Consider the following 24119-nt stretch of genomic DNA (forward strand, 5'->3'; position numbering starts at 1 on the left):
TTAGTATAAATAAAGAAATTATTTTCTCACTCTAGGTATGTTGGTAGACCTGCTCTACCTACTTGCATATTGTTTCTGCAACATCTGGTTCCCGCCATTAGCTCTGTGCATGTGTTATTTGGTTACGGCTACAGTGAAGTAATTTTCTGAAAACTTGGTAGATTAACATTTCGTGGCAAATGATTGGTTGCAATTCATTTTAAGGAAGTTATTATTGTAACATCAGAATCGTGTTTTAATGTTATATATCTTGTAATATGAACACTGTTCACACATAACCTCACAATAGCTTTGTATAAAACATGCACTGCTGGGGCACATTGAGCCAAGCTCTCCCGGGGCACAATGAGCCATGGTTCATTGTGGCCCAGGAGTGATTTCCCTAAATACCGTGTGTCTTTTGTGGGTTTCTAAGCATGGGTAAATACTTAGGTGCTGGTAATGTCTATTCATTTACATCATTTAACTAGTACTATTTTCTTTTATCAGGCTTGAAGATGGTTCGTACGTATGACAGAAAGACAGGTAGAGGTAAAACTACTCATGATGTAATGCAAAATGTTGTACAGGATGTTCTGAATACTGGAATGTCGGTTCGCCAAGCAGCTAAATCTCATTCAATGCATTACCCTACTCATCGATAATACGTCCAAAAAATGAAAAGTGATTCCGGTGGAAATTTGACACCAAACTATGACAATCGTAAGGTATTTAGTGCAGAACAATAAACAATTAGTTGAGTGGGTGTTGCATTCTTCTAAGATATACTTCGGTGTTGACACCAAAACATGCCGACGCTTAGCGTGTGAGCTGGCTGTGAAAAATGGTCTGACCATTTCAGGGAACTGGAATGAGGGAATGGCAGATGTGGACTGGTTATATGGGTTCATGAAACGAAATCCTAGTTGAAGTATCCGAACCCCATAAGGCTGCAGCTTGTCCAGGGCAACGTCTTTTAATCGGTATAATGTTTCGACTTTATTCAACAACTTGGAAGAACTGTACCGAATGTATCCTGAGTTTGCTGGTGGTACCGGGGTCTTCAATTTAGACGAAACCAGTACCTCAACTGTACCAGAGAGACTTCCAATGATTGTGGCACAGAAAGGAACCAAACCGGTTTCTCAAGCTACTAGTGGTAAAGGTGGTGTCTTGGTCACCACCTGCTGCATAATTAGTGCGAGTGGTACTTTCTTGCCCCCAGCAATGGTATTTCCTCGAGTACATTTTAAGCAACATATGACAAGTAGTGCACCGACACTCGACAGGCACCCTCGGATTAGCTACAAAGACTGGCTGGATGAACAGTGAACTCTTTGTGGATGCCATGAAGCATTTCATTCATAAATCCAGTAGTAGCAAAGATAATCCTTCGCTTCTGATTTTAGACAATCACGAAAACCATCTGTCGATTGACGTGATAGATTTAGCAAAGGCCAATGGAGTTGTTATACTGACTATACCGCCACATACCTCAAACAAACTGCAGCCTCTAGATGTGGGCGTGTTCTCTTCATTCAAGGGAAGTTATTACTCAACACTAAATTGCAAACTCCTACAAAGTAAGGGTATTCCTCTTACAATTTACAATTTATCTGCATGCGTTAAAATTGCTCACGACAGATCTATGAAACCCTCTAACATACGTTCTGCCTTTCACAAAACTGGAATTTTTCCTTTTGAGGTGCCAAACAGAGTTAAGAAAAATTATGGAACAACGTCAGATGCTAATTCTGGCAGCGTTAGCCTGTCAGAAGGTCAGCAGCATGCAGGACCATGTGTAGTGCAAGATAGGACTACTCAAACATCTTTTCCTAAAGGATTTTCTCCAGAAGTAATTCGAGGATATCCACAATTTGAGAACAGAAAGAAGAGCAGTAGGCCTAAAGGCAAGAAAGGACGAAGTTTAATTACAACTGATACACCGGAGAAAAATTTGTTGAAAGCCACAAAACATCCCATAAAAAAGGTCAAACGGAAGCTTTATGAGCAGGAATCTGAGGAAGAGGACAGTGAAGTTCAGTACGAAGAGAGAGATGCCAATCTGGATGAGTTTGATGAATTCGAATACAACTTTGAGGATTTGGACATATCTCCAGAAACAGATGACTTTGTTCTGACCAAGTTTGAACTGAAAAAATGTATGTTTACTATGCGGGGAAAATGCAGAGGCGTAGAGCTACGGTAGAGCCATGGCCACCCCTCCTCTGCTCGGTTGGTTGGTCAGAGTGCAGAGCTGTTGGACCACGGACCATCCACTCTGCATCTACCGACCCGTAACTTGGACGACGACGACTAGGTGTTTTTATTCCCCGGGGCGGGCCACTCAAAGGGTAACGCCCTGTCTCTGACCGGGAGAAGTGAAAGAAGCAGGAGATGTGCAGGATGAAGAAGAAGGGAAAATGATGTGCAGAAGTAAAGGAGGAGAAAAGATGAGATGGGGCCTCTTGGCTAGGGAGATGGAAAGTAGTGGAGGTTTAAGCTATATTGCTAGGGGTAAGGTGAAGGGGAAGGATGTGATATGTTGAAGCGAAGTTGATAAGAGAAGTGAGGAGGAGTCGGAGAAGGTCAGGTGTTGGCGATGGTGGAGGAAAGAAACTGGGTGGGGGAGGTTAAGAACGGACGTGGTGACTTGGTTGGTAGGTAGGGAGGAGGAGCTGGCCGAGGACGGCGACGGGTTGTGTTGTGGTGTTGACGGGTTGGGGAGGGGAGTGAGAGGATTCTACCTTATGGCTACGGCCATAGAGGTGTGCTCAATTGTCGATGAGGCGGTTGACGTCGTCTTGAGTGGGAAGATGGAGGCGCACGAGGTAGGTCGGTCCATGTGCGTTGTGTATACGGAACGCTCTCCGGACAGGTAATCCTTCCAGACGGAGTTCATGGACTACTTCTGCTTCAGAAATGTCGAGGTCTGCGCCACGGAAGACGCAGCTGAACATAGTGGCGTGGGCTGGCGATGCTAGTCGTGAGGCTTCAGCAGATGCTTCGGTGACTGGGAGTGTTGCAGGTGAATCTTCAGGCTGCTGGAGGGGTACACACTGCTGCCGAGGTTGTTCAGGGGTGGGAAGGATAGGAAAAGTTGAAGTCATGATGGGGAAGGATGGGACATTACGATAGTGGTGATAGGAACTTGGGTAAGGGTGTATGAAGATGTCGTGGTGGTGGTGGTGGAGGAGGTAGTGGTGTTGGGAGTATTGCAGCTTTATGACGAAGTCGATGGCTGCGCTGTCCACGATGGTGGTACGGCTACTGCGGGCGTGGCACGTGGTGGGGGTGGTACGTACCGACTTGGTGTAGCTTGCTGAACATATATATACCGGTGCTTACGAGTTGCAGGACGTCGTCTTCGGTGGGTAGATGGAGTCGGACGAGAGTTGTTGGAGCGCAGCCTTTCGTAATCCTGGAGACACTGTGAGAGTGGATGTCAGCTAGGTGGAGTTCGTTGAGGATGGTTTCGGCGGAGATGGTGGGATCAACGTCGCGAATTACACAGCTATTCATTATGATGATGGGGAGGTTGACGTCCAACTTCGGTGTCGGCCGCTTGTTAGTTGAGGTCGGCGAGGTAACAAATGTAGAGGTGTAGAGCCACCCGGCCGATCAAAAATATGTTGAGAGTCTTCGGCGAATGTCAGAGATGTCCGCTGTCAGAGAGGTCGATGAAAGGCCCGTAACTTGGTATAAGATTCTCATTACATGTGTGATATGTTTGCAGCTTATTAATGGTTTTCGTTATATCTTTTGGCGTACTATAGCTGTACGAATTATAGATCACTTATAGATGCATCCTGTTATCGTTTTTCCTTGATTACAACTTTAATAATTGTTACATCATATCCCGTCTTTAAGTTAGCTTTGATCCTCTTGGTTAGTTTGTAGTTTGATGATGATTATATTTATTATAATAATAATAATAATAATAATAATAATAATAATAATCGTATGGCCTCAGCTACCGTTTGCAGACATTTCGATTTGACGCCATCTGGCTGTCTGCTCGTCAATTTCGACGTTCCGGTTTACTCTGTCTGCCATCTAGCGGACCTAGAGTAAACCAGATCTCTCTTGGGCGTCTATGGCTGAGATTTAATTAATTTTGTCGGGTAAATACCAAATGTATCACCAGAGATCTTTTACATGCCGACATCGTACGACATGGAGTGTCGAATGGATTTTTTTTCCGCCCTTCAAAAATCCGACTACCTCTGCCGGGTTTGAACCCGCTATCTTGGGATCCGGAGGCCGACACTCTACCACGGATGATGATGATGCTTGTTGTTTAAAGGGTCCTAACTACTTTCTGTAGTTTATTCATATAATTTATATTGACTGAGCAGAGTGGCTTTCAGCTCAATAGCGGGTAGTTTTGTAACCTTGCAGCCATGCAAACTGGTTCCCACCGTCAGCTGGCCTGAGAATGGTTTTCCGTGGTTTTCCATTATCCTGCACTAAGGCAAATTTTGGGACATATATTTTTATAGTAGGCCACGGGCACCACCCTTACCGTCCCCGCACCTAAAATCGCGGCTTCATATCTCATTGGCCTGAGAAAGTGCGTAACTCTCTAGGAGGCCCACCTTACTACATCAGGGTACAGAATGAAAACATTTAATAGCAGTGAAAATGTATAGATTGTTTCTTTATTTACTTCTGTACCAAAACACCAAGACTACCTTTAGCTTTCTTTATGGCAGCTACGAATAGTGTGGTGTTACTGTCAGTACTATGATAATTATTGTAGGGCCAAGTCATGTAATGTACATTTCGTGCACAATATGGGAATGTGAGTAAAGTATTAAAAATAACAGACTGCTTTGTTCCAAGATGTACTTCAAACAGTGCAAAGAAAGAAAAATGTGACGTTGCATCTGTTTCTTACTGATCCAACCTTACAAGAGAAGTGGAAAATTGCAATTTTCAAACATGCCTCAGGGCCCGAAGTAGATATGCATATTAGGCTACTGATCCGTCACAGAATGAACATAAATTTTGTGTTCATAATCCCACTGATCAACTTAATGGTTTTGTTACGTTTCTGTTACTTTTGCACCGCTGAATGCAAGCTGTTTTTATTTCTATTTATCCTTCGTAATGTAAAATGTACAGTACGTGCATGTTGTTTGAGTCATCAGTCCATTGACTGGTTTGTCGCAGGTCTCCATACCACCATATCCCGTGCTAACCTTTCCATTTCAACGTGACTACTACATACTACATCTGCTCTAATCTGCTTGTCATACTCGTATCTTGGTCTGCACGCACCAATATTACCGCATACAATTTCCTCATAAACCAATGGAACATGTCCTGGGTGTCTTAATATGTGTAATATCATTACAGTATATTCCTCCTTCTCGTCAAATTTAAACAAATCGATCTCCTCTCACCAATTCCATTCAGTAACTATTCATTCATGATTCGATCTATCCGTCTCAACTCCGGCATTCTTCTGTAACACTGCATTTCAAAAGCTTTGATTCTCCTTCTTTCTGAGCTAGTTATCGTCCATGTTTCATTTTCATACAATGCCACGCTCCAGACGAAAGTCTTTCAAAAATACCTTTCTAATTCCTATATCAATGTTCAAAGTGAGAAAATTTATTTTCTTAAGACAGGCCTTCCTTGCTTGTGCTAGTCTGCATTTTCTGTCCTTACTTCTGCCTTAGTTATTTCACTAACCAAGAAACAATATTCATCAGCTTCCTTTAAGACTTCATTTCCTAATCTAATATTTCCTGCATCACCTGACTCCGTCAGACTGCACTCTATTACTTGTGTTTTGGGTTTATTTGTTTTCACCCTGTACTCCTACCCCAAGACTCTGTCCATACTGTTCAGCAATTTCTCCAGATCATCTACAGATTCAGGTAAAACAACAATTTCATCAGCACATATCAGGAATTTGATATCCTCTCCTTGGAATGTGATTCCCTTTCCAAATTAATCTTGAATTTCCTTTACCGCACGTTCTATATAAACATTGAGAAAGAGAGTTGACAAACTGCCTCACTCCTTCCTGATTTGCTGCATCTTTTTCAAAGCCCTCGATTCCTATCACTGCCGACTGCTTTTTATACAGATTGTAGATAATTCTTCCTTCTTGATATCTGATCCCGATCACCATCAGAATCTCACATAGCTTGGTCCTATCAACATTTTCCAATGCCTTTTCTAGATCTACAAATGCCAACTACATGCGCTTCTCCTTCTTGAGTCGGTTCGCTAAGATCAGACATAAAGTCAGGATTGCTTCACGTGTTCCTACACTTCTTCTGAACCCAAATTGATCATCTCCAACTCAGTTTCAAACGTCTTTCCATTACTCTGTAAATTTGACAGGTGTGAGGTACTAAACTAATGGTCCGGTAATTTTCACACTTGTAAGCACCGTCTTTCTTGCGAATAGGTACAACAATGTTCTGCCGAAAATCGGTTGGCATTTCTGCATCATACATCTTGTACATATTGGTTTCGTCTAAGGCAGTCTGAAGGTATGTCATCAATTCCAGGTGCCTTGTTCCTATTGATATCTCTCAAAGCTTTGTGGAAGTCTGGCCTCGAAATTGGGTCTCCCATTTCGTCAGCATTAACAACCACTTCTTGTTCCGGAACCATAGAGTATCATCTTCCTCTTTAACTTGATGCAACTGTTGGATATGTTCCTGCCATCTTTCTGCCTTGTCTGCTTTTCCTAGAAATGGTTTTCCATGTGAGCTCTTAATATTTACACCCCCTATTTTTCCTTCTCCAAAAGTTTCCTCGATTTTCCTGTATACAGCATCTACCTTTCTTGGGACCATACAACCTTCAACATCCTTGCACTTATGTTTCAGAAGACTTCGTTAGCTGTTCTGCACTTTCTATCCACTATATTCTTTAATTGCCTGTATTATTTTTGCCCTCTTTATTATTATTATTATTATTATTATTATTATTATTATTATTTGCATTCTTGTACTTTCGTCATTCATCAATCAGGTCTGGTATCTTCTGAGTTATCAATTGATTCTTAGTTGATCTTTCTTTTTTTTCGTAACGTTTCTTCAGCAGCTCTACTAATCTCATTTTTACGACTGTACATTCTACCATTCTTATATTTCCTTCAGCCTTTTCATTTAGTCCTTCTGCAACATGTTCCTTGAAACAGTCTCTCACACTCTTTTCTCTCAACTTGTGTAGATCCCATCTCTTTACATTCCTTCCGTTCTTCAATTTCTTCAACTTCAGACAGCATTTCATGACCAACAAGTTGTGGCCAGAGTCCACATCTGTTCCTGGGAAAATCTTGCAATCCAAAACCTGAATCTCCGCCTAATCACAATGATTTTTATTTGATCTCTTTCAACGTCTCCAGGTCTTCTCCATGCATACAGCCGTTGTTTGTGGTGTTTGAACCAAACATTAGCAAGGACTAAATTCAACCAGCCGATTTCCTCTTCCATTCCTTTGTCCTAATCCCAATTCTCCTACTGTATTACCTTTTCTTCCTTGACCTGCCACTTCATTCCAGTATCCCATCACAATTAGATTTTTTGTCACCTTTTACATTTTGTATTCAACCTTTTATCTCTTCATGTATTCTTTCGATTTCATCATCATCATCACCATCATCATCCGTTGAAGTAATAGGCATATGGGCCTGCAGTATTGTGGTGGGCATTGGCTTCGTGTCTATTACGATAACAACAATCCTTTCACTATGCTGGTCGTAGTAGGTTACCCGATGCCCTGTTTTCTTATTTATTATTGTACCAACTCCTGCATTTCCCCTTTTTGATTTTGTGTTGATAATTCTATAGTCGCCTGACCATACATCCTGCTCTTCTTCCCAACGTACTCTTGTCTTAATCAAATCAAAACAAATGTTATAGGGCATTCGACCTATGCAGGTTATTGTAAATAAAGAATTTGTGTGACTAAATTAATTCCATCCCCTGGTCGTAATGCATGTTAGGTACCAAAATGTTTAAAGAAAGCAATGTAAATTGAAATCTTATAGCAGTTGTATAGTGTTATTTGAATTCATTCCACATACTGTATATGAGTTGATTATGAGTGTAAGTACAGAAGATATTATGAGTATAATTTTGTAAATAATATAAATTTATTAAGGATGAAGATGAGCTGTGGGTTTAATAGAAAAATTGTTAATGTGAATTGTATGATACAGTATTTTAATAAAATGTCTTCTTTTCTTTTAAATTTAAAATTTAGTGCTTGATAATAATGTATTTTTTTTGTGTCATTTGCCACCGAAGTAGGCACCTCATTTGCAAATAAAGTGATTTTGATTTGATTTAAAATACTACGTAAATCTAAATAATACAATAGGCAGAAATCAATTTGACACGGATTATCATAACAGCATGCATCGAAACAATTATGATACATTGAACTAATAATCCATCTTTTCCTGGTGGTCTGAAACTAGGAGAAGGGAGTATTCTATTGTATTTAAAGATACACATTGCACATGTGAGGAATCTTACCACTCCTCTACGGAAGATTAAATTTGTTTTGTATTTGCTCGTTTCTCACGTGACATGCCACGTGTTTTGGTGTGGAAGTTCCCTAATGAACAAGGTAAAATTTATTATATTCTGTGCTACTTACCGCCATTCGTTTCGTATCGTCTGTGATGTTTGTTTCATAATTCCACTGTGCAACAGCATTCTTGTGATACTGTTGTTCGCTCTCACGGTCCATCTTCTTTAGGAACTTCGCCACGTCTTTAACTGGGACAGCAGTGGTTCTGTATGTGTCATTACCCGCTAAACTGCTCCAGTTATCATTACAGCGTTCAGAACCACTCTCTGTCACAGTCGCAACCACACGAACATACCTCCTACTTTCCGACGGAACACCATCTCTTAGGACTTGTTCTGTTCTTTTTGGGTGTCTCCTCTTCGTACGAGCATGCTTGACGCGACTATTTTCCTCTACTCGATTATTACGGATTCCTTCATACGACCGCTCTCTCTGATTTCTCCGCAGGCCTCTGCGCCTGTGACGTGCCTTTTGATGACGAACAACGCGATCTCGAGTGATATGTGACAAATCTGTGCGTCCGTACGGATTATAAATATTATCGTTATGGGAATGTAAATTATACTTCTTAATCAATTCGTCTTGTTGCTGTTGCTGATCATTAAATTTTTGTTTCGTTGGATAGAATGAAAGGTATGCTCTTGGTTTTTCTTGTTCTTTATTGATAGTTTTCACTATCATAGTAGCTGGTGTAAAATGATCAACACGATTGTCAGGCGGCTTTTTGTACGGTGATGAGGTCGTTGAGGTTGAGTGCGTGCTTGAACATGTAGTTGTCGTTGCGTGAGAAAGTGCGGTTTCGCGTAGAATAGGTGCGGCTGATGGAGCTTGGCATTTGTTAGCTTTAGAATCTGTATGTATTTCCATCCTTTCATAAACTATACCGACAGAACTGTCCAACAGAGGTTTGTCCTGCCCGTTATTTGGGTGACTAGCATGCGTTTTAGATTTTCTCTTGGTAAACTCTTTGGAAGAACGACCAGCTCTTCCTCCATGGTCAGTTAATTTTGATGAATCGTTGCCAGTTGTCTTGGATGAGTTTTCAGTTATATTGCTCTCTTTTCCACCGCGGTGAATTTGATTTTTATGCGTTTTAGTGAAATTTATAAAACTTGCATCTACCGGAAAATTTTCATCAGTTAAATTCAGTAGCCGGTCGACAACTTCCATGGTCACCTCCCCACTGATATCTTTTGTATTTTTGTTACCCACAAGTTCTACAACAGCTTTCCAGAACGGAGACGATATATTGACTTGGTTATCCTTTTTAATGCCCGAATTTGACTTCAATTTACTAGTCTTCGACAGAACTTCATGAAATATTTCAGGCACAAGATTCTGTATATCACTGGTTGCAGTTGTTGACTTGATACTTGATTCACGCTTATTTATTGGTAAAATTAATTCAAGTGTTTGAGGATCACTCGTATTGGCACCATCTTTCGTTATAACAACCTTCACGGGACCATCTTTCACTTCTGTATCCTGAGATGACACAGTCATTCCTGAACTTACAGCTTGTTTATCAAAATTTTCCCTATCTTCAGTCGCCTTTTCCCTATTTTCACCCTTTACAATCAGTTTAACCCTTTCTGGTTCTTCTTTGTGAGATTTCTCGTCAGTTTTAGGATCCAGTGCTATTTGCAATACACCATTGCTATTGTGTGAGTTTCCATCATATTTAGACGAATGTGGTAGAATGATCTGCACAATGTTCCCGCCAGACTCACTGTTGTAATGTTCGTCTGATCCTGGATTTGTTGAGACAAACTTATAGGTATGTTTTTGTGATGGCTGACTGACTTTATTGTCTCCTAGTAATATTCTAATAGTTCTCCGATTATTTTCCACCTCAATTGGTCCAACATGTTTCACTATATTGGCAGAATATTCAGTATTTTTTAGAGGATCTTTATTCAGTGCAGATCCTTGTTCTGTTGTGTTTATTACCAAGGTATTTTGTTCTTTGGTGTTTGGTTGTACAGGATAAATGGCAATTGCTTGTGTATTAGGTTGTTTAGCAGCCGACTGTAGGTCTACGATTTGAATATTCAGCTGTTTTGTTGTTTTTGTTTCTGTCGAAGAGGGTTCATCCTTATTTTTAAGTGAAACGGTCACTGGTTTCAATGCGTGTTCGGCAGAAGATTCCGGCTCATTATACCCACTCGAAGCATATGTCCCGGGGCTTTCTAACATTCCACTATTTGAGAATAGTAGATTATCGGCGGTGAAGTTGTTTTCGCCTGATGGGTTAAGTTGCTGTTGTAACATTACTATCAGAGGAAGAATGTCTTGAATATCATTAACAGTGATGTTCTTACTGAAACCGTCACTGCGTTGAAAATTTAGGATAGCAGTAAACACACAGGGCCAGGTTGTTAAAACTGTAAGAAGAATACCTGCTAATAACATAGCTAAGTTTGAATAACATGGATAATTTTATAAAAAAAGGCGGTAACTTTCTATCATTGGTACACTGGAAACCATTTCCATAGTTATTTTAAGAAGCCCGCCGTTCAGCCGTTGGCAGAGAAACCACTTGAAATAGATGTCCCATTGTTTAAAGCTTAGAAGAACTGTTGTCTACAAGAAGTTTTCAGCACGTTTGCCTGTTAATCGTAATACCTAGCAACTACTAAATATGAACCATTCTGACACAAAGCTTCTTCATTTGATTCAAATAGAGCATATAATATGTTTTCTTCATTGTAAGTATATTCGAACAGACTATATACTGTGATAGATTTACACAAGCATAACTCTTGAAGTACGTTTGAGTGCAGAAAATGTGGCCCATATCTGCAGATCACAATAACGTTTCTTCTTCCGCAAGGTTTCTGCATTTACCTAACTAACACCCAGCTCTTACTGCTTCTTTCTATCACTGGCTTGAAGTAAATCCAGAGAAACAATTATTAACCGCTGAATAATGTTACAGTCGGTGTGAAATGAAGAGTGGATCAGAATTAACCTCTCTTAAATTTGGGGGCGAGGCCAGTGGCTCGTCAGTCATGTTGCTATAAGAGCATCCAGAGTTAAGAAAAGACTACAGGCCTTACGGGCCTGCTGCCTTCCACTGTTGCCATACTCGCTCACTCACCGCGGCTCGGACACTGCTTGTGAAATACAGTGATGACATAAAATTATACATCGCTTGGTACAGCTGTTGCAAGACTAATAATAATATAAATGCCAGATTATCTCCAGTCATTAATGAAATTACAGTCATGAAATTTCGTTTTGCCATAACGTTTCTAAGGATAATTGCCCACTGACTGTAACATTCGAAATAGAGTAAGAGTTTGAACATGCAGGGATACGGACAACATGTCCAGAAACCGAAATGATTGTCTTGTTTCTTATATCTGAGAAAGTTTCATGATCGTTGTTGCTTTACGGGAGCGCAGTGCTGAGTCTATTAGCCCCCAGAAACATTTCATTATTAAGGCAAATACTGTGTGGTTACAACACAGGAAGCTGACGGCGAGATATCTCTATCTCGGTGATGTATCCTTCAGGTCATTTCAGATAAATTTACTCGTAAGTGACAACAGATGCAAGGACTTCATGTTTATCACAAAATACGATAACTTTAATATTCTTCCGCAACATAAAATACAGAATGCTGAATGACCTATTCGTATGATTTCTTAAAATCAGGTAGTTCGGGGTTGCTGTTTACGGAAGTGAGGATTGTGTTCAGAGTTGGCGGTTCATCTCTAAAATAGAATTCATGAACAGTGCGCCGTATTCCACTTCTGACAAAATCATCGTATTTAATGAGTCTGGAATTACTGCGAATTGACTTTTTCCTTTCCCGCTTCTTGCTGGGAATCTGGAGTGGCCCTTCGCTGGCTTCCTTCCTTATTTTGAAGACGGAAGACCTCGAAATTCCTAAAAACTTCGCGGCTTTATCTACTACCCAGTTTACACTTCGTCCTTGATGCTTTGTTTTCAAATATTAAAATGAATTAAGCACCATTTGCCGTTCCTTTCTCCTGACAACTTCACTACTTCTCCTTTTCACATGTTCAGCTATAATTTAAATGTATTACTCGCTGATCGATTATATAAAATACTAAACAGACAAAAACAATACACGATACACACAACCAAAAGCAATGCAATACACGAAAAATGAAACACAATATACTGTATTTATAACAAAACACTATGCGCCCCAGGAAGACGATATACTTCACTCTGCCGAATATCTCCCTTACATAAGCAATCACTGTAATGAGTGACACACACAAAAAGGGAAACATGCCGCACTGACCTCACCAATGTTGATTCGCAGTGGTTAAGCTGAGTTATTACACGTGTTGACTACTGTACACACTTCCGCACTACACGCTGAAACGTGGCGCGCAATGCGACAAGCATGGCCGGCTGTTCCGTGTACTGAACCGCATATACGATATTTAAAAGGATAAACTCAAAGATATCAAAATGATTTTACGTCTTCTTCAGTATTGTATGGCACAACCAATGCTTGTTTCATAAGAAAAATTATACATTTTGATAGGAATTCATTATAATTTTTATATACATGTAGAACTAAAGTGGGTGACACCAATAGAAGTAAAAGCCCATAAGGCCTGTAGTCTTTTCTTAACGCTGGATGCTCTATAGAAGATTAATACTTTGGCCCGGCTGTCAAGATATTCACATCCGCGCAACGATTGTCGTTTGTTTACATGCTCGTGGCCTTCTAGAGAAGGATGTTGTCAAATGGTGCTCAATGCTGACAACCTCTGTACTTAGGAACTAGTCATATTGACAAAGATAATAAGAATTCACAGACATAGCACTCCTATTCGTCGGTGCTTCCTCTGAGATGCTCTCCAAGTAAGATTTCATTATTTTCCATTTAATATAACATTACAAATAACATGACAGCCAGGTCAAATTTTTACCGCTAGAAGTATGCAATACCGAGCTCGATAGCTGCAGTCACTTAAGTGCGGCCAGTATCCAGTATTCGGGAGATAGTAGGTTCGAACCCCACTGTCGGCAGCCCTGAAAATGGTTTTCCGTGGTTTCCCATTTTCACACCAGGCAAATGCTGGGGCTTTACCTTAATTAAGGCCACGGCCGCTTCCTTCCCACTCCTAGCCCTTCCTTGTCCCATGGTCGCCATAAGACCTATCTGTGTCGATGCGACGTAAAGCAACCAGCAAAAAAAAAAGGGGGAGGATGCAGAGGGGTGGGGGAGTAGTTTGAAACTGGAAAAGATGAGGCTGATCGACATTTCATTAACATCCAAAATCACCAGGTGTCTGGACATTGCGATCATGGGAATTTGCGGTCACCACTAAAACACGGACAGTTGAGGTCACTGAGATGTATTCGTGCCCGGGTTGTATCGGTCGAGGTGCGAGAGATTTGCGGTCACTACAAAATCACGGATTACCGGGCGAGTTGGCCGTGCGGTTAGGGACGCGCAGCTGTGAGCTTGCATCGGGGAGATAGTGGGATCGAACCTCACTGTTAGCAGCCCTGAAGATGGTTTTCCATGGTTTCCCATTTTTACACCATGAAAATGCTGGGGCTGTTCCTTAATTAAGGCCACGGCCGCTTCCTTCCCAGTCCTAGACCTTTCCTATCCCATCGTCGCCATAAGACCTATCTGTGTCGGTGCGACGTAAAGGAAGTAGAAAAAAACAAAATCACGGTCCTTTGCGGTCACCGAGATGTGTTTGTGCTCGGGTTGTGTAGGTCGAGGTGCGATAGGTATCTGCCTCTGGAGAAGTGTGGTCATCGTTCTGTTCGATCAAAATATTGTGTGTACTAGCATTTGGAGATTGTTTACGAAACAACCAACAGGCTTACAGAACATCTAATAGTATCATCATTTTCTCGTTTCATTTCACTTTATGTCATATAGGTTTAGAAAGAGTAATTTATATGTTAATAGTTTTATCACAGATGGAACGCAAAAAGTGCCCGTTTCTACACGTGTTTCACCCATACGTCAAATTTTAGACATTGTTTCTCAAAAACTCGTCATGCTTTTGGAAACATATAATTCTGCAATGTATAAGCAAAGTATAAAACATCCCAATGTATATTGTGTTAAAAGTTCGATTCGACCAAATGACGGGTCAATGCGGACAATGCCTAAGATTTTCTCTACCTTTTTCGGCACTAAAAGTAATAATTCTTTCTCCCATGCCGTCGTCAGCTAAAAGCAACGGGCTGATGTCATTCATCCTTAACGCCTCTATATTAAGAATTATCTGAGCACTTGTTTTTGACTCTTCTTGAAGTCCACGAGCATGATTTCGCTGCCGACGCATTGCTGTTTTTGAAGTTGTTTGAGCTAGCTTATCAGTCACAAAGTCTTAGCACCTGTTATGCAGATCACCCAACACCTTATACTGGCGTCGCTTCTTCTCTTGCTCTCTCCTTTGCCGCTTAAACTTGCTTCTTCACTGCGAAGGCCACTTCTTCAAGTGGTCCACACTGGTGATCGACGGTGTAAAGTATTTCTTCACCTCTTGTCCGCAACCGTCCTTTACACTTGTTCTTCTCCTTCAGAAACACCAAGGCGATGATGCCATGTTGACTTTTCCTATACTTCCTGTGCATATAACAATTGAATGTGCAAAACGATTTGCTGTATTAGTGACTATCAACTCCATTACAGCACACAACAGTAAATAATTACACTAGGAAGTTTCGATATAGAATAGTGTTTGTGGCTGAAGGTACCAGTCTGCAAATAATGCGCGAGAGAGAAGAAGGTTGTTCTCGAAGCAAGCGAGCAGGAGCCGAGGCAGGTTAGCGAGGATACCCCGAGATTAAACTAATGAGGCCCACCCCCTCCTAAAGTGACCGCAATTCTCCTGTGACTGCTGGGGAATTGCTGTGAGTGGGCACGAGTATACCCCGGTGACCACAAATGTCCGGTGGCCGCAAATATTGGGCAATCAATCGCGATTCCCATACTTTTTTTCTTTTAAGTGTGTATTGTATATTCGCCGATAATCGTGTCGTCCTATGATCGTATCTGCATGCATGTTGAGCGGTGTTACTGTACTTTTATTCCATCTACCTTCAGCGAATTGAGGATAATCAATTGTGACTTACCAGGAGATGCTTAACAGAGGCGGTAAAGGCGTGCTTGGTTCAACCAGAAGGACATGGATTCCATTGCTCATCAGGAAGTAGAAAAATTTAGAAACGAAATATCCACTTCAAGAGTGGCCCTGAGGTTCACTGAGCTTACATTGAAAATGAGTACCAGGTTACTTTCTGGCGGCAAAGGCAGCCAGACATACTGATAACCACCCTATCCCACTTACAAGGTTGAACCAGACAGATTGTAACGAAACTTGGCAGGATGACCAATTAAGACATCATAAACTTGCTAATGATAGTCATTCTGCTGAAAAGTAATAGGGCCTATTTACACACTTAACATTAGTAATTTGTTGCTGCATTTTGAAATGAAGCGCGGTGTATCACAGGCATCGATTGCAATGAAACTTGGTAGGAAGGTCAATTGAGACATCAACGCCTGCTCTACAACATGACAGTATGAGTGATTCTGAGCAGAAATCCAGCAGTTTACTCGTTTGTACTAATAAATGCATTAATAGCATGCATGTTTATAGATAGAATACCTAGATTTCACACTGCATAATATTTTAACTTCCATTTTAAACGATGCAGAAGTATTAAAACCGCAATGTTTTGATGCACTCATATACAGTAGGCCTACTGTACGGGTAGGTAGGTTTGTAGGTCGTGATATTCTGTTGTTGTTCTTCTTCTTGGCCGTTTTCCCAGTTACTTGGGGTCGGTACGTGATGTGCGTAATGCCAGTTTTACAAATGAATGCCCTTCCTGACGCAACCATGGTGGAATGTATTCACTAGTGCGAGTTTCTGTGGTGGTTGGTAGCGTGGTGTGTTATGCGTTGACGAAGATAAGTGTATTAAGGAGCATAGAAATACCTAGTTCCCGAGCTAGAGGAATTACCCATACGTAGATAAATTCCCCAGCCCGGCTCTCTGAACAGAAGACGGTGTGCTGACCATTCAGCCAAGGAGCCAGACCGTAAAATTCTGCTCATGTTGTCCAAATTTTATTTTCAGTATAAAGTATAAATAGATAGTATAAAAATAAATATCGTAATTTTTCTATAGTGCACACACAAGGTAATCAGCTAACTGCTCCGAGTACCTAGCGATCAATTATAATTTATAACACTACTCTTAGATGTGAAACCTTCCGCGGTATATAGATATTTAGTTCTTCTTCCAGGTTGAATCGTGTTGTTGTTTTCTGTACATTCCGTAGAGTTTGCTAACATTTTGAATACATTACAGTATTCTTTGTCAAGGTGACTCCCCTCTTTATTAAAAATTCTCTGAGCACTTGTTTTTGGCTCTACAGTACTTGAAGTCCGCGTGCATGCGTTGCCGATGCATTGTTATTTTTAAGGTTTTTTGAGCAGGAATATCAGTGACAAAGTCGTAGCCCCTGTTATGCAGATCACCCAACTCCTGCCCGTAAATCTGTGATAGTGGAGTCGCTTCTTCTATTGCTCTCTTCATTGCCTCTTGAACCTGCTTTTTCACTGTGAAGGCCGCTTCTTCAGGTGGTCCACACTGATGATCGACTGTATGAAGAATTTCTTCGCCTCTTGTCCTCAGCCGTCCTTTCCATTTGTTCTTCTCCTTCAGACACAGCCAGGTGACGATGCCAGGTTGACTCTTACTATACTTTCTGTACATATAACCTTCGTAAAGTGCACGACGATTTCCCTGTTCAGTAACTGTCAACTCCATTACACCACACAATAGTAAATACAGTACTCACAGCAGGAAGTTTCGTTATAAAATGGTGTTTGTAGCTGAAGGTATCATTCTCTTAAATAATGCCCGCGAGAGAAAAATGTTGGTCTGCAAGGAGCGAGCAGGTGCTCAGGTGCTCAGGCAGGTTAGTGGGGATACCCCGAGATTAAGCTAATGAGGCCCACCCCCTGCTGTAGTGACCGCAAATGTCCTGTAACAACTGGGGTATTTCTGTGAGTGGGCACAAGTTTATCTCAGTGACCACAAATGTCCGGCGACCGCAAATGTCCGGCAACCATTGAAAAAGTGACTAATGGTAGACTTCTAGGTTTTCCCGCAACCATAGAACCTAAGGGGACGTGGCATTAAATTATTTAAATACCGTATGTAATAGTGACTTTAAGTTTGAGAGGGCCTACCACTCCTGAGAAGCATGTACTCATCAAAGTACCTCTCCAAGAACCTCATACTCAGGCACTATAATACAACCATCTGTTCTCTACGCCTCTGATGGGGAGGACGAGCTTGACTGTGCGAGCGAGAACACGTACGTGTCTCTCGCTCCGTTGTCCCTCTCCTCGCCAGGCGCTCTGTACTTTCTAAGTGCTAGCCAGGCAACTGTACTTGTTGGTACACTTCCGAAAGGGCTTTTGTTAGAGCTGAGCACTTTTCAGTGCTCGGTTTCTCTCTTTCAGTGATTCTTTTCAGGAGGACTACTGCAACCAGGTGGAACAGAGGAAGCCCGAAGAAGTTGCGAGGGAGTTCGGGCCCATGGTCCGAAGCCTCTTCAGCCGAGTGCCACCAGCGACGGAGATCGGCACGGAGCCGGAGACCCCGGCACCCGAACTGGAGCAGGAGGCGCCGGAGATCGAGGTGGAGACTGAGACGTACAGGGACGGCTTTTTCTTCTCCGAGGGCTACACGGACCCGGAGTGTTAAGCGCTGCTGGTGTACTACAGGCCGGGGCGCCCCGTATCTTCTGAACGGGGCCTAGTCCTGGACAGAATGCGGCGTCCCCGCCACGGAGGCAGGATCATCTCGACGACCATGTCCGTCGAGAGCTTCCTACCAGGAGGCCTCATCATTAGGCACCACGACTAGGAGCGGATGCGTGACGCAGAGAAGGAGCTCTCTACTCTGTTCCAGGTCATCCGCCTACCAGGGAAAGACGGCGTGCCAGGAACGAACGCCGGCGCCCTCAGGAGGAGGGCCGAGACGTAGACCAGGAAGGCCATCACCCAGACGCCGAGGAGGCTACGGCATAGGGCGGTTAACACCGACCTAGTCCAGGCCACCCAGCCGGAGACCAACGACGCCACCACCCAGATGGTGCGTACCGCCCCGAGGAGCCGCGACTGTGCGACCCAGGCCGAGCAGTTCGGCTCTGCCAGGTGGAAGCAGACCGAGGTCCCGAGCCCGCCAGCGGTGATGTGGTCGAAGTGGACGCAGACCAGGGCCTACCAGGAGGAGCCAATCACCCGGGCGCAATCCAGCAAGACGCCCCGGACGGCAGATGGCAGCACAGTAGTTGAGAAGGACGCTCCCTGGCGTTCTGAGGCTGCTGTCCAGGCCCGGCCTCCCAGCGTGATTGTCGAAATGCAGACATCGACGAGCGCCCCACAGGACAGGGAACGCAGTCGGGTGTCCGCACCGACCGACGCCACCGCCGACAGCCAGGAGGAGGAAGACGCCGTCTCCACAGAGGATTCACCAGCAACCCCTGGGTCACCAGGCCGGGAGAAGGCCCACCAGGAAGAGGCCTCTTCCCCTGCCGAGAAGAGACATCCACCCCCGAGAAGAAGACGACGCCCCCGGATGAGAAAGAAGAAGACGACGCCGGCCCACCAGGAGAGGGCCGTTCAGCCGCAACCCAAGACTGCTCCCAGGATTGCAGTCTACCGAGAAACCAGTCAGGAGAGGACCTCAGCGGAAAGCGGCAATCAGGTGAGACCGAAACGTCCCCCTCGGCAGATCTTGTAGTGTTTCAGCTGTTTGAGGTGGGGCCACCGGCAGGAGAGGTGTGGGCTCCTAGTGAGGTGCAACCGCTGTGGGGGTGATCACCACTACACGGCCTGTGCAGCAAGTAAGGAGGCGCCGGTGTGCGCCAACTGCGCGGGGGGCCACCCGGCCTCCCACCGCAGTTGCCCTGTCTACCGGGCCATGGCGCGGGCAGAGAAGAAGGAGGCCTGACGTCATGACCCACCCCCTCCCAGGAGGTCCCCGTCCCGGCGGGCTTGGCCTCATTCTCCGGGATCGGAGACTGGATACGATGGACCCCAAGGAGGTGGCGCTGTGCGGCGGGCCCTAGTGGCCCTAGACACATGGCTCCGCAGCCGGCGAGGCCCGCGCTAGTCACGGCAGTGCCCAGACGGACTGATCCCCTGGCAGATGGAACGGCGAGACGACGGATTATGGCTGGTGCATGATACCACTTTTCAACTAACACAACCTCTGGACCTTTCCAGCCCACATCCTTGCATGTGCTATCACAAGATGTCAGGTTTTACATGTAGGGTCTTTCTCTTTCTGCCTATGTGGTTTTCCCCTAACCCTTCAATACCACACCGTAACACTACCTAACCAACACAAACTCTTGCCGTGGTAGCGAGTCTAACTCGGAAACCGGCAGATACTCCTTGTATCACTTCCCACACTTCCCTGCTATCTCTTCTTAGAAATTAATAGCATGTCTGAGGCCATGTAGATTGAGTCGATGGTCCCGGTGGGGGAGCGGGCTACGGGCGCCCCCGTAAAAAAATAACGCCTCTGAGTGTCTCCTGATGACCAGAAAAGTCCCTCTCAGGAAATTAGGACTCAAGAAAAGGAGGATCCTGAGGAGAATACTGGGACCCGTAAAAGAAGAGGGAGGCATCTACAGAATTCGGCACAACGATGAGCGATACGAACATCAGGAAGACAGGAAAAGACACCTGGTCTTCTATGGGCACCTAACGCGCATGAATCCCTGAAGCCTTACCAGCAGGATCTTCGCTGTGCTGGTAGAGGGCAGGCATCCAGGAACATATGGATCTCTTCCGTCAAGTCAGGCCTAGAAAAACACCGAGCGAGTTGGCCGTGAGGTTAGAGTTAGAGTTGTTGTATCCAGCAGATAGTGGGTTCGAACCCCACTGTCAATAGCCCTGAAGATGCTTCTCCGTGGTTTCCCATTTTCACACCTGGCAAATGCTGGGGCTGTACCTTACTTAAGTCCACGGCTGCTTCCTTCCCGCTCCTAGGCCCTTCCTATCCCATTGTCGTCATAAGACCTATCTGTGTCGGTGCGATGTAAAAGCAAATCGCAGTAGACCTGGAATAACTGAGGATCCCGCATGAGTCCCTACATCATCGCCCACAGTTTCGGCAAGCCATCCAGAGGGAGGGGAGTTCCAACGTCACTTACTAGTAGGAAGAATACAGGGACAGACTTATGTAGACGAAGGAGAGAAAGCTGGCTCACAGCCAGAAAATGAAGGAGTACTGGAAGAGGAGAAAACAGAAGGCCCAAGTGACGAGAAGATCCGAGTCCCGCGGTCCTTAGTAGGCCCAAACAACAAAGAAAGAAAGAAAGTGACTTTAAATAACAAAATATTTACAATAAATAACCATACAGACAAGAAAACTGCTACTTATTTTTATTCAAAAAACAACTTACTTTATTTTACGACTGAAAAGTTGAATCCTGCAATGACCTAGTCTAGATCTATTGCCGTACGTTCCCCACGGTTTTTCTGTTTTCCCGTATAAGCAACTGTGAAAAATAGTAGGCCTATGCTGTCGACGTTTTTCTTTAGAAATATAGGTATACGTATCAGAGTTTGAAAGCAAGTGCACCCTTAGACAAGGCTTTCTGAATTACGTTCGTGAACTGTGGTCCATTGAAATTAAATGGTCGTAGGCCTATATCCGCAAGCATCTCGAACATTTTCTTTCAACCCAGAAATGTTTTACATGAGAGGCACGAGACAAATGTCCGGCACCATGGCTAAATGGTTAGCGAGCTGGCCTTTGATCACAGGGGTCCCGCGTTCAATTTCCGGCAGGTTCGGGAATTTTAACCATTATTGGTTAATTTCGCTGGCACGGAGGCTGGGCCTATGTATCGTCTTCATCATCATTTCATCCTCATCACGGCGCGCAGGTCACCTACGGGTGTCAAATATAAGGACCTGCACCTGGCGAGCTGAACATGTCCTCGGACACTCCCAGCACTAAAAGACATACGCCATTTCATTTACTAGACAAATCCCGTGTATCTCAAAGTATTTTTACTCCTTGCCTCTCAGAATTCAGTCCCTTGTTTTCCACTACTACTACACGCTTTCCTGATTTAATTTTATTTTTAGTACATAATTTAGACATTTTGTCTTGCATCGGCAGAAACAGTGTCCGAACTTCTACTTGAGGTCGACAGTGTTGTAAAATCGTAACATTCATCTTGACGCTTAATAATTACAGGCTTACTGGTTAGAGCCACATTTTACCTACTAGTACGAGGGAAGCATTCAACGGACACCGATCGCTCTCCTATGACACGAGTGCTCGTATGTCCCGAACGCTCGTTAGCTACCTTACTTCGTCATTCATCGTAAAAATTCGATAACTCTCGCGATAATCACGATCCACCTTCTTCGTGCATTTGTGGAGGAAGTACAATATGTTGCGCTCACTCTGTTGCAGCTCCCTAGTTCAAACCCCACTGTCGGCAGCTCTGAAGATGGTTTTCCTTGCTTTTCCATTTTCACACCAGGCAATGCTGGAGTTGTTCCTTAATTACGTCCAAGGTCGCTTTCTTCCCACTCCTAACCTTTTCCTATCCCATCGTAGTCATAAGACCTATCTGTGTCGGTGCGACGTACAACAGATTGTAAAAATAAACAAAAGAAGAAGAAGAATACTTAGGCATTATGTGAATACGGGGGGCTACACTTATCATTCGAACCACATGTCTCACTTGCTATAGATAACTGCGGACCAGTTTGTGTAGGCTTTCATAATCTTTGCCCCCTATGGCTGAGGGTGGTAGAATAACAACCACGTTATTCACTCCCTGTCGTAGGAGGTGACTAATAGGGGCCCCGGGGTCTCTTAACTTGAAAGAGCGGGTTGGCGACTACGGGGCCCTTAGCTGGGTCCTGGAATTTTCTGTCACTTACTTGTATCATGATCCTTACTATAATTTTTCCTAAACGACCTCCTTTGCATAGTTACGCCTAACTCGAAAAAGAAAACACGAATAATATCATTATACAGCTCCTATTACATTTTTTGCTTCTTTAAAAAGTATCTTTGTTTGGGAGTTTTCCTAGAACATTTTAAAGACCGGTGGATTAGGAACATTTTTGGGATGGAATTCCACTGGGGTGTTTTCATCCATCTACCCTCTTCTGTTCAAACTGCGATTCATCAAAATGATATCGGAAGAAAATACATAATGGACTTCATCGATTCAAAAATCGTTTATATATGCATATGATTCTTCAGGAATGATTTCATTGTAATAACTTACTAACCTCGAACAAGACGGAATTATACGTGGTTTGCAATTTATCACACATGCAATTTTGAACTGTGCCCACTGAGCTCACCATTGGATATCCCCCCAGTTGACTTATTCTAACGATTTGGTGTAGTGCAGTATCCCATGTTCCTTAAAAATGCAAATACATTTCACATTATCACATCGGTCTCTCCCATATCTTAACGATGCTAAAGACTCAATATGGCCGTCCCCCACAGAGGATTGTGGTAGCATGTCCAGACCTTCCTAGATTGACCTTATTTCAACTTTATTTTGTAGTGCGTGAAGTAAAAATTGACTCTGGCGTCTCGCACTCCTTGGCCATGCGCAGTATTCTCTGTGCATTTCAATGAATCTATACACTTTAATTTATATGGCGCTTATTCCTCAGTGCATGCTGTCATGATGGAAATAAACTGAGAATGTCTTTACGCCTCGGAAGTAAGACTGCAGTCCCAAAATCTCCGTCTCTTGTGCAGTTTCTGCGAACTCCCTTATTTGTCTTTAGAGCTATCATTGTCACATTTTATATTCATGTTTTTGAGATCAGTGTTTTTATGAAAAAGTTCGTGTGTTCTTTTGAGGTTAAAATATTATTAAACTGCTTGATTAGGTCTGGACCCAATCATTAACCCGTTAGCCAATAATGAATTAATAATAATGATCGAAATGATTTGTATTTTGTGCTTTGCTTTTAATATGTTTACAAGTGCAGAGAAACGGCAGCTGTTAGTGATTATGATTGATGGTGCTAGATGGGACTATGTGGATCTGTTAGAACGAGACGAGCTGGGTGGATTTAGTTACTTTAAATATATGGGTGTTAGAGCAGAATACGTTGAACCTATATTTCCTAGTTCTTCGTATCCAGCATGGACGTCTCTTAGCACAGGTTTATACCCTGAGAATCATGGCATTATAGGTAATGTTATGTACGATGAAGAACACGACCTACAATTTACATTGAACCTTCTTAATGTAACGAAGCTACCTTTCTGGTGGCAGGATGTGGAATCTATCTGGACCACTGCTACGAAGGCTGGCTTGAGAGTGGCCACACTCGAATGGTCAAGAAGTGATATTCCCTATCATGGTGTTCTCCCAGAATTAGCGATTGGATATGCTGGTTCTCAGAAGGATATTGAGGAAAAACTACGCGAAGCCTACGTTTGTATAAAGCAAGGATTTGACTTGATAATGGTGTATTACGAACAAATAGATTCAGCAGGGCATGGGTTTGGAGCAGC

The sequence above is a fragment of the Anabrus simplex genome, chromosome 1 (genome assembly GCF_040414725.1).
Source record: "Anabrus simplex isolate iqAnaSimp1 chromosome 1, ASM4041472v1, whole genome shotgun sequence".
Taxonomy (NCBI): Eukaryota; Metazoa; Arthropoda; class Insecta; order Orthoptera; family Tettigoniidae; genus Anabrus; species Anabrus simplex.